Source organism: Scyliorhinus canicula, chromosome 4, assembly GCF_902713615.1.
Source record: "Scyliorhinus canicula chromosome 4, sScyCan1.1, whole genome shotgun sequence".
NCBI lineage: Eukaryota > Metazoa > Chordata > Chondrichthyes > Carcharhiniformes > Scyliorhinidae > Scyliorhinus > Scyliorhinus canicula.
Genome location: NC_052149.1, coordinates 201379243 through 201394535, shown reverse-complemented (window position 1 = coordinate 201394535; position 15293 = coordinate 201379243). Strand labels below are relative to the sequence as shown.

General features: G+C 43.9%; 1 protein-coding gene across 6 annotated transcripts in view; it reads left to right on the top strand.

The window, feature by feature from the left end:
• tcf7 (transcription factor 7) overlaps positions 1-15293 on the top strand; it is a 265368-nt gene that overhangs the window by 139927 nt on the left and 110148 nt on the right. The window lies entirely within an intron of this gene.

Genomic DNA, 15293 nt, shown 5'->3' with positions numbered 1-15293 from the left:
GAATTCCCCAGTTCTTCTGCAAAATAGCACCATGGCATCTTTGACACCCAATCTGAAAGGATAGGCTAGGCTGCAGTTTAACATCTCCAGCTGAAAGACAGCTCCATCAATACTACCACATGGGAATGTACCGCCATGTATTGTGTTCAAGTTGCTTGAGTGGGATTTGAGCCCACAGTCTTCTGATAGAGCAGCGGGTCTGCTGCTGACCAAGCCACAGTATAAATTACCTGCCAGCCCTCATAAGGTGCCTCTTGCGAGACGTGCGATGCTTCAGGCACTTCCCGAGATCTAACGAGATCTAGCGAGACATTGCAATCTGGATTCGCCCTCACTGGGTGGGGTCCAGGTTTGTATATTTAAGTGAACAGTTAGGGTTGTTTAAATACACCTGTACTGGAGTCTCCCAAGGCTCAGGATCGAATGCCCGGGTCTGGGAAACCACTCCATGACACTGTTTAGTACATGTCTCCCAGGCCATCGGAGGCCCCCGGGTGGTTGGGCTCTGGGCAAGGTGGTACCTTGGCACTCACTGATTGCACTGCCAGGCTGGCCGGGGCACTGACATCATGCCAGGCTGGTAGTGCCAAGGTGCCGGGTGGCAGGTTGCCCATGCCAGGGATTGGGTCCGGAGGTGCACTGTCCTTATGAGGTGAGGGTGGCTCAAGGACCAACATGAGTTGGGGAGTTAGGAAGGTTTGGTGGGGGAGGGGGGGGGGGGGGGGGGGGGGGGGGGGGGGGGGGGGGGGGGGGGGGGGGGGGGGGGGGGGGGGGGGGGGGTCAACAGATCGGGGCTGCATTTAAAATTGGCACCCGATCTCTTCCTGCATTGGTGAGCTGAGCTCATCAGTGTAGGAAATGAAGGCAAGTGCGGCCTTGGCAGAGCATTCCTCACAGAGCCCCCCCAAAAAACACAGCCTGTTTGATAGCGGGGTTGTTCAGGCCCCGCTAAATATGGCCAAAATGGGACTATTTTTTCCCATTAAAACACACCCTTAGATAGATTAAGTGAGTGGTCAAAGGTCTGGCAAATGGAGTATGATGTGTGAAAATGTGAATTTGTCCATTTTGGCAGGAAAAACAAAAGAGAAGCGCATAATCCAAATGGTAAGAGATTGCAGAGCTCTGAGATGCAGAGGGATCTGGATGCCTTAGTCAATGAATCCAAAACAGGGACAATAAGGAATTAGGAAAGTTAATAGAATATTATCATTCTATTAGTGCAAAAGTAGGGAGTTATGCATCAGTTATACAGAGGAGTAGTGAGACCAAATCTGCAGTACTGTGTATAGTATTGGTCTCCTTATTTAAGGAAGGATATGAATGCATGGGAAGCAGTTCAGAGAAGGCTTACCAAACTAGCACCTGGAATGGGTGGGTTGTCTTATGAAGAAAGGTTGGATTCTCCAGTCCCACTGCGATAAGTGGGAGATTTGGCTGAGTGCCAAATCTTCGTCCTCGCTAGTGGCGGTAGAGAGGCAGACACGCAACGGAGAATCCCAGCCATGAGATCCGAAAGGATCTTGACAGGGTGAATGTGGGGAGGATATTTCCTCTTGTGGGAAAATCTAGAACTAGGGGTCACTATTTAGAAATAAGCGGTCGCTCATGAAAACGGAGATGAGGTGAAAATATTTTTTCTCAGAGGGCCTTGAGTCTTTGGAACTCTCTTTCTGAAAAGGCGGTGGATGCAGAGCCTTTGAATATTTTTTAAAGGAGAGGGGGATAGATCTTTCAGAAGCAAGGGGGTGATAGGTTATCAGGGGTAGGTGGGATGCAGATTTGAAGTTACCATCCAATCAGCCACGATCTTACTAAATGGCAGAGTAGGCTTGAGGGGCTGAATGGCCTACTCATGCCCCTTGTTTGTATTTTTAAAAAATTAAGACCCAATGTCTGCCATCTGGTGCCACCACCTTCCCCCGTTTCTCACATCACTATAGGCTCCACATAGGCAGCTATCAGATTCTCCACCTTCCCCACATGTTGAGCTGCCTGTGTGCACTCTGTAATGGTAGTTCACACAAAACCCTTGACATTCAACAGCATTACTGTTGCTGAAACTCCCATCATCAACATCCTGAGTGCCACAATTCCTTCATCATTGCTAAGGCAAAACCTAGAATTCCCTACCTAACATGATTGTGGGTGTATCTACAGAAGATGCACTGTAGAGATTCAAGAGATGGTCGACTAACCCCTCCTCAAGGACAATTAAGCATGGGACATAAATGCTGGCCTTGCCAGTGATGTCCTCACGTCATGAATCAATTAATAAAAGATAGCCGATGCTCAGCCACAAAATAGATCAGGGGCGGGATTCTCCCCTACCCGGCGGGGCGGTGGGTCCCGGCGCCGAGGAGTGGCGTGAACCATTCCGCACCTTCAGTGGCTAGGGCGGCCCCGGAGTGGGTTGCGCCGCGTCAGCCGGCGGGGAAGGAGCTTGGCGCCAAGATCTACGATTTCCATGCTGCTAAACATTGGCAAAATCCGTAGCCACCATCTTTACTCATTGACACAAACTTGCCATGTATTCAATCACCCTCATTGGCTGACACTTTACAACCTTGTTATCTGCTTGACCCTGTGTTTCCAAGCTCCCATCCCCTCCATCACATATAATGCTTCCCATCTGTTATATTACTCACTTTGGTCTCTGTCTCAGCCTATCTGTTGCTGAAACCCTTGCCTACAGGTTGAATTATTCCTGTGCCCTATTGGCCAACTGCCCATCCTCACTTCCTTCAACTACTGCTGGACTTTAGACCAATGGAATTATTGACCTTTCCATTATGCGTTATCACAGATAGAAGTTATTACTTTCTTCATCTGTCCAAATGTGAAACATGGATTGGGTAAGCCATGAAGATGCCGATTGCACACCAACAGAATGAATAAGCTTTCAAGCTGTGACCAAGAGTTAATCAGATGTACAGATGAAATGTAAAATATCAGACACGTGGTGAGAGGCTAATCACAAGGCTGTGCTCTACTGAAAAGCTTTAATCTTGGATATCTGTTCCTTCCTAAAAGCTAATCCTTTGAAGAGATGTCCTTTGTTATATGAATCTACTGCTCTTTACTCTTGTAATATTTGCTAATTTAAATCTTTCATATTTTCCATATCATAGCTTTCAAAAATTGTGAACTTTTGTATTCATTAGAGTAATATACATCAGCACTGCGGAACAAAGTATTTTCCTTTCTCATGTGCCCAGTGTCAGCTTGAGTACTGCCAGCTATTGAGGAAAATTTGCTGCAAAGTGTTCCTATTGTAACAATGTAACACAAGAAATAGGAGCAGGAGTAGACCATATGGCCCATCGAGCCGACCAATCAATACAATCATGGCTGATCTTGGGCTTCATCTCCATTTTCCCGCTTGCTCTCATATCCCTTAATACCCGGAGAGACCAAAAACCTGAGCATCCACAACCCTCTGGGTAGAGAATTCCAAAGATTCACAACCCTTTGAGTGAAATAATTCCTCCTCGTCTCAGTCCTAAATGATTGACTCCCCCACCAGAGGAAACAATCACTCAGCGTCCACCTAGTAAGGCCCCTTCAGAACTTCATAAATTTGACTGAGATTGCCTGTCATTCTTCTAAACTAAATATCAGCCCACTTTATTCAGCCTCTCATCAGAGGACAATTGCTTCATCCCGCTTTAGTGAACCTTCACTCTACCACCTCCAATGCAAGTATATTCTTAAGTCTAATTTGAGAACATTTCCTAGTACACTATTGTGCCATTTTGATTTCCCACGTGTGTGATCTCTGCTGTCCCATGGGTAGCAGTATTGCCTCTTGAGTCTGTGTTCTCTGCGAGCATATAAGCTCGGTCTGATGCTCAGAACAGTGCTGAAGGAGTGTTCCACAGTTGGACATAAATTATCCTATGGGATTATTTTGAAGAAGAGCAAGGACGGTTTCCCCAGCGCCCTGGTTACTACAGTATTTTTATGCCTCAACTAACATCGTGAAAGCAAATTGTTTTCTCATTTATCTCATTGCTGTTTTGGGGAGTTTGCTATGCACAAATTGACTAACTTGTTTCCTGCATTACAACTGCATCTATACTTTTAAAAGCACTTCATAGGCTTTTGGGACATCCTGAGGTCATGAATGATGTTATGGAAGTGCAATCTTCCTTCTTTTCCCTCGGAGTGAGATTTCTAATTAATAGCAGATTAGACACATAACTGGCAGTGGTGAGAGATGTCTTTTAGCCTATCTTTGTGAGATGGGTTCAGATTCAAGCCCTTGAGATGTGACAATAGTTTGATAACGTACTGCACCATCCAGCCCACCTGGGGAGGATTTTAATTGGGAGTGAGTTTTAGGTGGATGTGTGTGGGCGCTGCGGGAGCAGGTTGCAGACATCAGTCCTTCAGTGTCATGAACCTGATTAATTTTAATTCTTGGGCCTCATCTCTGTGTGCCTATTGGATACCTCCATTAGTACAGTGACTGCATATCTAAAGTATTCAATTCACTGAAAAGCACTTTGGGAAGCCCTAAAGCCATGAAATTTGCTCCATAAATGCAAGTGTTTTTTTAATGGTGGAGTGATGAGTTACACAGTACCTGAGTGTACAGTTTATACTCACGGTGTATAGAATGCCTCATTACAATGTGTTCCGTGTGACTGTATATCCACCACACAATTACATATGATTTGCAGAAGAGCGTATTCCTCGTGTAAAAATGATAACTTGCTTTTTAAAATATATTGACACTCTAGGATTTTTGAAATAAATGGAATTTCGTAGAAGATTGAGGTATATTTTTATTCTTCTTCTCCCTGATTACATATCTTTGCAAAGGAGACTGCAACAGGAATTTCACAATTCTTTAAAAAGGGAAAGCATTATAGTGCAGTTCACATGCAGAAGTGAGATGGAAGAGCTGACGGACTGAAGCAGAGAGCCCAGGGAAGATCAAAAGCAGTTTCAGAAGGGATATGTTAATTTTTCTCTTGAGTTAATTTTGTAATAAGGCATTTCCAGTCTGGTAATCGCGCAGGTTTTTTTTTGCCAAACCACCAGGTTGAATGGAAACTTTCCCCGGGTTTTTGACTCGAGGTTTCATTTTGAGTGGTGCATCCGTTAGTAAAAGCACCATAATGTGTAGACTTTTGCAAATGCACAGGAAGGTTCCATTTTAAGGTGCAGGTTTTCTTCATATCTGTGCAATATCACCACGAGGGACCTAGACACACAATAAAATAGGGACTCAGCGAAAGTGTCATCAGCTCTGTCTTGTCATTTGAAACCCATCTTCAAAATCAAGCAGTTCACATAATTAAATATCTTTTTGTTGACTTCATTTGAATTGGTCGGTAGTAACAGAGCTCAGTGATGTGAAAGAGCTGAATTAACAAGCATTCTGGCTGAAACAGTAAGAACATTTCAACATGTACTCTGACTGGAAGTATCTCAACTTCCTCATCCCACCACATATGGTCAATGAGTTCCTCCGACAAAGCTTTTGTCTGCACTTAGTCCAAACAAATACATTCCAAGCAAAATGGAAAAGCTTTAAAATTTAATTTTAATTCTTTCAGAAGTTTGTGTGACAAGAAGGAACACCAGCAGTACAGGTGAGATGCTAATTGTGAGATCCAATTCCCCCACCCATCACAAAGTCGAGTCTGACATTAAAACCCCCTCATTAAAGTGTATGCTTTAAGTATGAGCCTTTCTTCATAGAGATCTGATAGTGAGTCTCCCACCTTATGAAGAAATAACCTGGATTTATATGGCACCTTTCATGACATGAAGACACCCCGAAACACCTTACAGCCAATGAAATAGTTTTGAAGGGTAGTCATTGCTGCAGTGTGTCAAACCTAACAGGCAATTTGAGCACAACAAGTTTCCCCAAACAGCAATGAAATAAAATGTCAGTTTAAGGATACATGTTAATAGGTCAGGTTACAAGAGAATCTCCTTCCAATTCCTTGCATTGCGTCTTCGTGTTTTTCATGCCCACCTGAGGGGGCAAACAGGGACTCTAATTAACATCTAACCCAAAAGGCCGGGCTATTCACTTGTGTCAAGTGGAGTTGGTTGAACCCTGGCTTTCGAACAAGAACCAAAGCTGGCATTTAACAGGTGCATGTTTAACCATAAAATTTAGTAAAACAATTGGGTGCATGAGTTGGTCTAAAACATTAATGGTCCCCACATCTCAATGATGTTCTTAATCATTTTTAGGCGTTACTTGAGTTTAATTTTGACAGCCGAATAATAGATTGACTGTAGGTTAATGGATGATTAATATGTAGCTTTGAGGGTGCAATTTATTCTGCAACTTGTAAGGGGACCAAATACTATGGCAACAAAGCTTCATTGTAAGCACATTGTAAAGAATATGTAAAGAGATATGACTTGATTGGCCGAATGCCCTTTCCTTGTTCCGTACTTGTGATTAATATATCCATTCAAATATTCATGTAAAACATGTTTGGACTATATTGTACTGCCTGGGACTGTATTCAGTTTTCAATCAAATCTTATTTCTACATGCTGATTTAAATTGTCTTCACATTGGGAAGAGGATAGAGTTAAATCAACTTTTTGAGTTTCAGTTCATCTACCAAATGTTACAAAACACTAACTGGAAAGAGAAAGACTGCCTGTGTTAAGGAGAGATTAATTGGAAATGAAAGTTTATTGGGCGGCAGTGATTTGGCAGACTGTTTTTCAGCAAACCCAATTTTGTTTTCCATTGCTTTTGATGAACAATTCGTTATCTTGTGTGTTCTGCTACGATTCAAGACCATTCACCTCCAGTATTTTCGGTAATCAAGATTCACCAATGCAAATTATTAAGGAGCGTTGCAGGTCCACATGATTTTTTTTAGCTGAGGAATTTTTATATTCCCATGTTACTTTTCAAGTTAACTTGCTCTTACCTTCCCTTTTCCAAAGGTTTATTCTGTACACTAAGTGAAGTGTGGCACTCGCACAACATACTCTGACCAAAAGTGCTAACTGACCAAATATACCAGTCTTGCACAGTTTTCAGAGCACATTGTTCCAAAATTTGATCTCCCTGCCATCGAATTAATATGATAATATTGGTTCTTAAAAGTAAACGCATTATAAATCCCATTTGGCTGATTAATATGCAAGTGTTGACAAGCTTAGAGAATGAGCTGTGGCTTCATTGGTAGCAGTGTATGAAAAACTTGTGGATTCAATCCCCACTCCAGAGACTTTAACATATGATCCAGGTGGACACTTTTATACATCTTTCTGTTACTGGTGCCACTTTCTTGGTGAGGCATTAAACTGAGGCCTTATCTGCTCTCTCTGTGATGGATATAAAGAAGAACAGTGGAAATTCTCTCAACCCCCCCCCCCCCCCCCCCCCCCCCCCCCAATCATGTCTTGATCAATATTTATCCCTAATCTATCAACAAAAACCAACTACCTGGACATTAACATGTTTCTGGGTGTAGGGCCATGTAAATTGATGCCATATCTCCTACATTTCAATTGTGGCTATACTTCAAAATTACTTAATTGGCTATAAAATGCTATGCAGCATCTTGAGATCATGATCGGCACTATATAAGTGCCAGTTGTCCATATTTCTTACCACATCACTCCATTCATTTGAAGTTATTTTAATAGCACAAATCCACAGAAGCAATCAACAACCTCTCAATTTACAGTAAGAAACAAAAGACATGGTTGTGAAACAGAAAGATGGTTATGATTCTTTGGACCCATATAATGGTCTGTATTATGGGGACTTAACTACAAACATGTTTCTCCGTTTTAAAATGCCAATGTTGTCTATTAACAAAGTATCAGTGTGTTGACTTGCAAGCCAAATATACAATAAAATAATGTTGAATTGTACGCTGTTGTCACAAGAAAATTGGCACAAACTAAGATGACGAAGGCAAATTTACTGGTCTGTTTCTAAAACTGCCCTTTTTTTTGGAGGGATGTGGCTGATATTGTTTATTTTCTTTCTCACCTAAAGCTCTGGGAACCACTTTCATCTCAAAATACTAAGCTGAAAAAGAACAAACGCGAATGAAGTAGCTTCTGATGTGTCCCCTTCCCATTGTTCCCTTGCTTCTGCCAAGAAGATATTTCCTATGTGAAAGCATGGAGAGAGAGAGTGTAGATTGTGGCAAGGTTAGTTCAAAAAGGAGAGAGAACGCACTAAAAATAAAGAAGAAGGAAGGTTGGAATAGGTCTACTTTTCACCTTGTCAGGCAGCACAATGTACAATGTGCAATCATGCTCATAGCTGAAAATCAGGCAACTATGGAGTGGTTAGAGTTGAGATTTTTTTTTGATAAGAGTATTGAGAGTTCCAAAACTGAAATAGAGAGTGGGCCCATTCTTGGTCTTTCTCTGTTTTCGAAATTATGGGTTCCACAGTGTGGGTAGCTTGAAAGTGAGATGACTCATTCGGCCTCACCACTAATTGCTGCTAAGGTTATCCCACAGATCAAGTGATGCTAAACCACACCAGAGATCACTGTTGATGGGGCGATACAAAGCGGAGCTGTTGGCAAAAATATGTACAGTGTCTGGTTAGTGACAGTGAGCCCAGTCATTTCCATACAGTGGTGGGCTGGCTCCCAATTTGTCTCCAAGTGATAGTTGTGATGTGAATACTTCTAAAAGGTATATTGAAATTATTTGTTTCAATAACCTCTGGTTGATTCAGTATTAGTCAGTCCGATGAGAGGTCTACATCGTGTCAAAAATATCAAAATATTGTATTAACAGCATCAATCGGTCTTTTCAGTAATTTATCACTTTCTGTTTACTTCAGCAGTTTCATTAGAGGCACAGAAGTCCTTTGTAGACGTGTGGGAATAGATAGTTAGTAAAATATGTGTAGAAAATTGCAAGAAAACTCAAATAAAGTTTAGATTGCAAAAGTAAAGAATGTAAGCATAAGGGGTACGATTTGTGAATGTTAAGAAACTTTGATGATGTTCACTTCAAAAGTTACTATCTCCCTTAATACTCACAGTAGTGATTTAGGAGTGACTACTTTCAAAATATGCCAACGCCTCAGTTATCACATAGAGAATAACCACTTAACATAGCAAATAGGAGTAGGAGGAAGCCATTCGGAACTTCAAGCCTGCCCACCATTCATTATGATCATGACTGATTATCCAACTTAATAACCTGATCCCGCCTCCCCCCATATCCTTTGATCCCCTTCACCCCAAGTGCTATATCTAGCTGCTTCTGAAACAGATACATGTTTTGGCCTCAACTGCTTTCTGTGGTAGCGCGTTCCACAGGCTGTGCACTCTCTGGATGAAGAAGTTTCTCCTCGTCTCTGTCTTAAACGTTCTACCCCGTATTCTCAGACTGTGACTCCTGGTTCTGGTATGAGGTATCATTGGGTTGCCTGCTACTCGGCAAGTGTTGGAAATCTCAAGAAAGAAGAATTAAGAAACTTGGAACACTAAACAGAAGATCCAAGTGTGAACGGATAACATTTTGATAGGGTTTGTTAACGCCACTTGACTAGAGCTTACAATCATTTTGTATTGTGGCATTGTCGAGCATCAAGTAAAGTTATTACACAGACTTTTTGAGCTTTGCATATCCACACTGTGCTGAAATTAAAACTTACTGCACAGGCCTTTGTTCAAAAATTTCTTCCCCCAAGACCTTACAACAGTGGAGCTCTGTATTTGCCACAGTTTTTCTTTTCTGCTGCAATCTTTTGGTTTTTAAAACCCAAGTTTGGCATCACATACTCGCTACTTCCTGATTTCCATAGGCTTGTCTTGCATGGTTTCCAACCTTGGTGGGACATTGCATTACGGATCTTGGCTTCTCATATTGGTTTCTCAAGATCAAAGTATGGCGTTTGATGGTTTTATCCATATACTCACAATGCAACTTGCACCATAAATATTATCACAATATGCACCAGTGAAAATGACCTTAGCTCTTCCATGGTTGAGCAATTATCGTACTTCTAGTAAATTGTTTACAGTTTCCTTTTACCAGACTTTGTTTAGCACAATGTAATGTGACATTTCAGAGCACTCAAGGGTGTGTAAAGTAAACCAAATGGGTTAGATTAAAGGCTGTCATGATTTTTTTAATACATAAACCCTATTAAAATCTTTTGGAGATACAAAAACAATTACAGTGGTGGTCTTGGTTTGCTCAGTGGATATAAGTTACATCTTTTGCTCCATCCAAAAATCACAGGTGTTGACTGGCAGTCTGGGTATAAAGAAACCAGCTAGTTGATAAAGAGAATAACTACTGTAAGGAATCCAGCACTGTGAAAGCTTTTATTGTCTCTCCAATGCAAATTCCAAGTGGAGTAGTTCAATAAGCAAAAATCTCCCCCTCAGGATTATAGGCAAAATATAAAAAATGAAAGTGAGAACAACTCAGTTGTGTAGTTAATAAAGTGAATTAATAGCAAGGATAAGGAGTAGAATTCAGGAGCAGGCAAGTTTTGGTTGCTTACCAATTTAAATTAATTGGAGTTGTATCAAGACATAAGTTTAGGTATGTAATCAAGAAGCAGATTGTTCTTCACTGACCGAATTTAAGCTCCTTCAAAGCCACTTCTTGTCAACTGATTATTTTGTTTCCTTTAAGCCTTGTTAATCTCTAAAATAATCTAGATTTCAGACTTCCCTCTAAGGACACCTCTCGTTTTTACCTCTTCCTTCTGCTCCTTCCTACACAAATGCTGTTTCCAGTTTCTTTCTTTGAACAGCTTTAATTATATATTGAATCCAGTGCATATATTTGGGGGAAACGAAAGAGTCTTGTTTCAGTCCAACATGGTGCAGACAATCAATGCAAAAATTATTTGATCAATGGTTTGATGAATACATTTTTATAATTTACATTGTTGCATTGGTGGTAGCAACCTTGTGTGTGTGGTGGTCAGTTCTGTTTTAGGAATTGCCTAGTGTGGTTCACAAGCCCCACTCTTGCATTGTTGCAGAGTGTTAGTTGTGTCAAGCATTTTCCATAAAGATGGTGCTTTCATAAAGGTGTAAAATGAATAATCAAAACTGCTGGGTTGGACCATGACATGGATGCAGTTTTATGCCGTGACAATGTTTCAGACAACACCACCATGGTGCGCCGTGCAATCCAGATCCCCTTGAGAGCAAGTCAACTTTCTTTCTGTCATCTCACCCTGCCTAGCCTGCAAATCACCATTATAATAATGTACAATGTCCTTGGTGGATGAAACAGAGACTGGTTCCCAGCTGTGAACTCCGACAAAGACATTTTTTTTTAAGGAAATTATTGCGGAGTTGATTCTTTTTAGGTTACACTTCAATTTTGTACAATGTACAATTTTCATTAGAATTAAGTAACTTCTAAGCTGCTTTCTGTTCGAAGAGTGACACCTGAACCCCTTTAGAGCCAATTTTGTGATTCTGAATCTAATGTAATTTCCGATCGGCGATTTAAGCATTAATTCTATGGTTGGTGAAACATTTGGATTTCTAGAAGGATGGTAAAAATGCAACAATTTCAATAGTTCCATACTGAAATGTCAACAAGATGTTGACTTTAAATTGTTTTGACTTTATTTTACTTTGGCATAAGCATGGCACAGACACTGAGCATACCCATTCACCCATGGAAAGGTACACATGGAGCTGGAAAGTTGTACAAAGGAGGTCAGGGCAAAGACATATTTTGTCCAGATATTCTTCAGGCATTGCATTTTGACAGTTCTACAATCAATAGAAAATACATGCCATGTTGCAATTCTAAACCAACCTTGGGCTGGATTCTCCGATCCCCTGCTGGGTCGGAGAATCACCGAGGGCCGGCGTGAATCCCGCCCCCGCCGGCTGCCGAATTCTCCGGCACCGGATATTCGGCGGGGGCAGGAATCGCGCCGCGCCTATCAGCGCCCCCCCCCCCTCCCCCGGGCGATTCTCCGGCCCACAATGGGCCGAAGTCCCGCTGCTGTTATGACGGTCCCGCCGGCGCGAGTTAAACAAGGTATTTACCGGCAGGACCAGGCGCCGCGGGTGGTCTCCGGGTCCTGTGGGGGCGCGGGGCGATCTGGCCCCGGGGGGTTCCCCCACGGTGGCCTGGCCCCCGATCTGCAACCACTCCGGCACGGCCCGAGTCCCTAAAGGTGAGGGCTTAGCCCCTAAAGGTGCGGAGAAATCCGCTCCTTTGGGGCGGCCCGTCGCCGGAGTGGTTCACACCATTCCATCCCGCCGGGACCCCCTGCCCCGCCGGGTAGGGGAGAATCCAGCCCCTTATTTTTATATTTTCATGGAAAGGGATTATTGAGTCATTTTGTTCCCAAAAATATACCCTGCTCATAATATTTGAAAGGGTATGTTCCAAAACACTTCAAATTTAATATTGCAGAAAATGCAATAAAATTCAACTTTTCTCAATACAACGTGTTCCACTCTGTGGTGCCTCAAGACAATTGCAATATCCATGACATTTATGGCAGATCCAGTACAAGGATGCTCCAGGATTAGAACTTAAATAAACAAAAATATATAACATTTGTTCTTAAGTACTCATGGTTTCATTCTAACTGTTCATTCAAACTATTTTGATGTGACTGATTTGGATGATAGGTTTCCGACAGATTTATGAGCTCGCTTCAAATATCTGAAGTTCATTTTTAAGCAGTAAATGTAATTCTATGGGTGCGATCGAACAGACACACTGCGCCCAAAAAGCAGCATGCTGTGGCGCATGACCGATAGCAGCCGGGAGATCCCGCTCCCAGGATCTACCCAGCTTGTAACGCCATGTGAGATCTAACGCGATATCGCGAGATGTTGCGGTATAAATCACTTTTAGGCAAAGCTACATATTAGAGCAAGACAGCTAGCCTCACTCTACTATGCAGTTTCTCAAGACACTCGAGGCATTGCAATTGATCCCCTTTGCCTCGGGCATCTTGGGCGAGCGCCATTCAGTACTGGTCTCCACAAAGGGGGACCAGACGGAATAGCACCCGTGATGATCTCCCATGGGATCAGAGGCCCCCAGGTGCAAACTCTTTGAGCAGGGTTGTACCCTGGCACTGCTGGTGCCATCTGGGTGCCCTGGCAGTGCCACCTGGCTGTCAGCCTGGCACTTACAAGGTGCCCAGGTGGCATTGTCAGCTGGCAGTGCCAGGATACCATGTTGGCATATTAAGTATCAAGCTGCCATTTTTCATGTGGTGGCAATCGGGCTGAGCGTGCCCTGTGTGGGTGTTCAGGGGGTGTGGGGACTTGGAATGAGTTGGAGCTTGAAGGGTCAGAGGTCCTGTCGGGGGTTCCAGATGCCACCCCGATCTCTCTGGAACCCCTGAGGAGGTTCCAGTAAGTGTAACTCCTCAGTGCAGAAAACAGGGCTATGTGCAGCTTTGGTCGTGTATTCGCCGCTGAGGCTCCGATCTAATCCGAGTGCCGTTCGATAGCGCTGTGCATCTTGGCACTGCGAGCCCCGGGAAACACGCGGCTAAATTTGCGCCAATAATTCTCATAACGTCTAGTCAGTCCTCATAATCACGTTTTGCTGGACTCCATACTGTACTCATGTACAGCTTGGTACTTAATATGCTAACATGGTATCCTGGGAGGGGGTGGCAGAGGTATCTCCTGTGTAAGGAACATTTTCATACCTATAATTATATTCCCTAAATATGCACAGGTGAAAGCTAATCCAGTTTTTGAAGTAAATGCACCAGAGTTAAAATGAAGATGTTTTCACAGCTTTCAAAACTTGAGATCATTGTTTTAGTAGCAATGTATACTTATTTTCATGGGATGTAACATTACAAAATAGAAAATTACAGAACCAGAGAATGTTATATATCCTCAAAATCCGAACTGGATCTGTGAACTAGTCAGAATTTTGAGTGCTTTTTGACACTTGGGCTTTTTAGAAAAAAATATTGCCAATGTATTGATCAGTAAGAAGTCTTACAACACTAGGTTAAAGTCCAACAGGTTTATTTGGAACCACTAGCTTTCAGAGCGTAGCTCATTCATCAGGCTAGTTACCTGGGGCTGGATTCTACCCTACCCGGCGGGGCGGGGGGTCCCGGCGGGATGGAGTGGCGTGAACCACTCCGGCATCGGTACCGCCCCAAAGGTGCAGAATCCTCCGCACCTTTAGGGGCCAAGCCCTCACCTATAGGGGCTAGGCCCGCGCCGGAGTGGTTGGCGCGCCGCTGGCCGGCAGGAAAGGCCTTTGGCACCACGCCAGCCGGGGCCGAAGGGACTAAGTCCGTGCATGCGCGGGAGCGTTATCGGCTGCTGACGTAATCCCCACGCATGCGTAGGGGGGGTCACCTCCGCGTCGGCCATCACGGAGGCTGATGCCCGATGCGGAAGGAAAAGAGGGCCCCCACGGCACAGGCCCGCCTGCAGATCGGTGGGCCCCAATCGTGGGCCAGGACACTGTGGGGCACCCCCCCGGGGCCAGATTGCCCCGCGCCCCCCCCCCCCCCCCCAGGACCCTGGAGCCCGCCCGCGCCACCTGGTCTCGCTGGTAAATACCTTGTTTAATTCACGCCGGCGGGACCGGCATAACAGCAGCGGGACTTCGGCCCATCGCGGGCCAGAGAATCGCCGGGGGGGGCCCGCCGACAGGTGCGGCACGATTCCGTCCCCCGCCGAATATCCGGTGCCGGAGAATTAGGCGGCCGGCGGGGGCAGGATTCACACTGGCCTCCGGTGATTCTCCGAACCGGCCCCTGATGTTGTAAGACTTCGTATTGTGCCCACTCCAGTCCAACGTCGGCATCTCCACATCAAGGTATTGTTCATTCGCTGGAATTTAGTGAATGTGATTATTCCAAGGTATCACACAGTGGGCAGTTGTCGGTTTTCTCCCTCACCACCATTTCCGCCAAACAGGAAACAAAGTTTCACTCTTGTGACCACATTAGAATAACCTTTGCTTTTATCACCGGACACTGACTTAATAATGAGTTCATTCTACTGTCCATCCTTGACAATAGTCTTTTGTGCAAGTGTTTGATCTAGTTACTGAACTCACCCAACTTCTTAGTTCAAAATTAAATCTGTCAGTATTAAGGAAACTCAGTCAAATAAGTCTGGATACGTTAAATATCCTTCAAATCACCAAGAGCTTGTTCTAACGGAAAGGTTTCTAAGTGGCATATTTTGCTGGGAGTTTCTCCCTAGCTCTGTCAACGGGTTCCCCACCACTATCTAACCACATTTAGGGTGCGAACAAATGGCCATGCTGCGCCGGAAAAGCAGCTCACAACGGCTCAGTATGGCCGATAGAAGCCGGGAGACCCC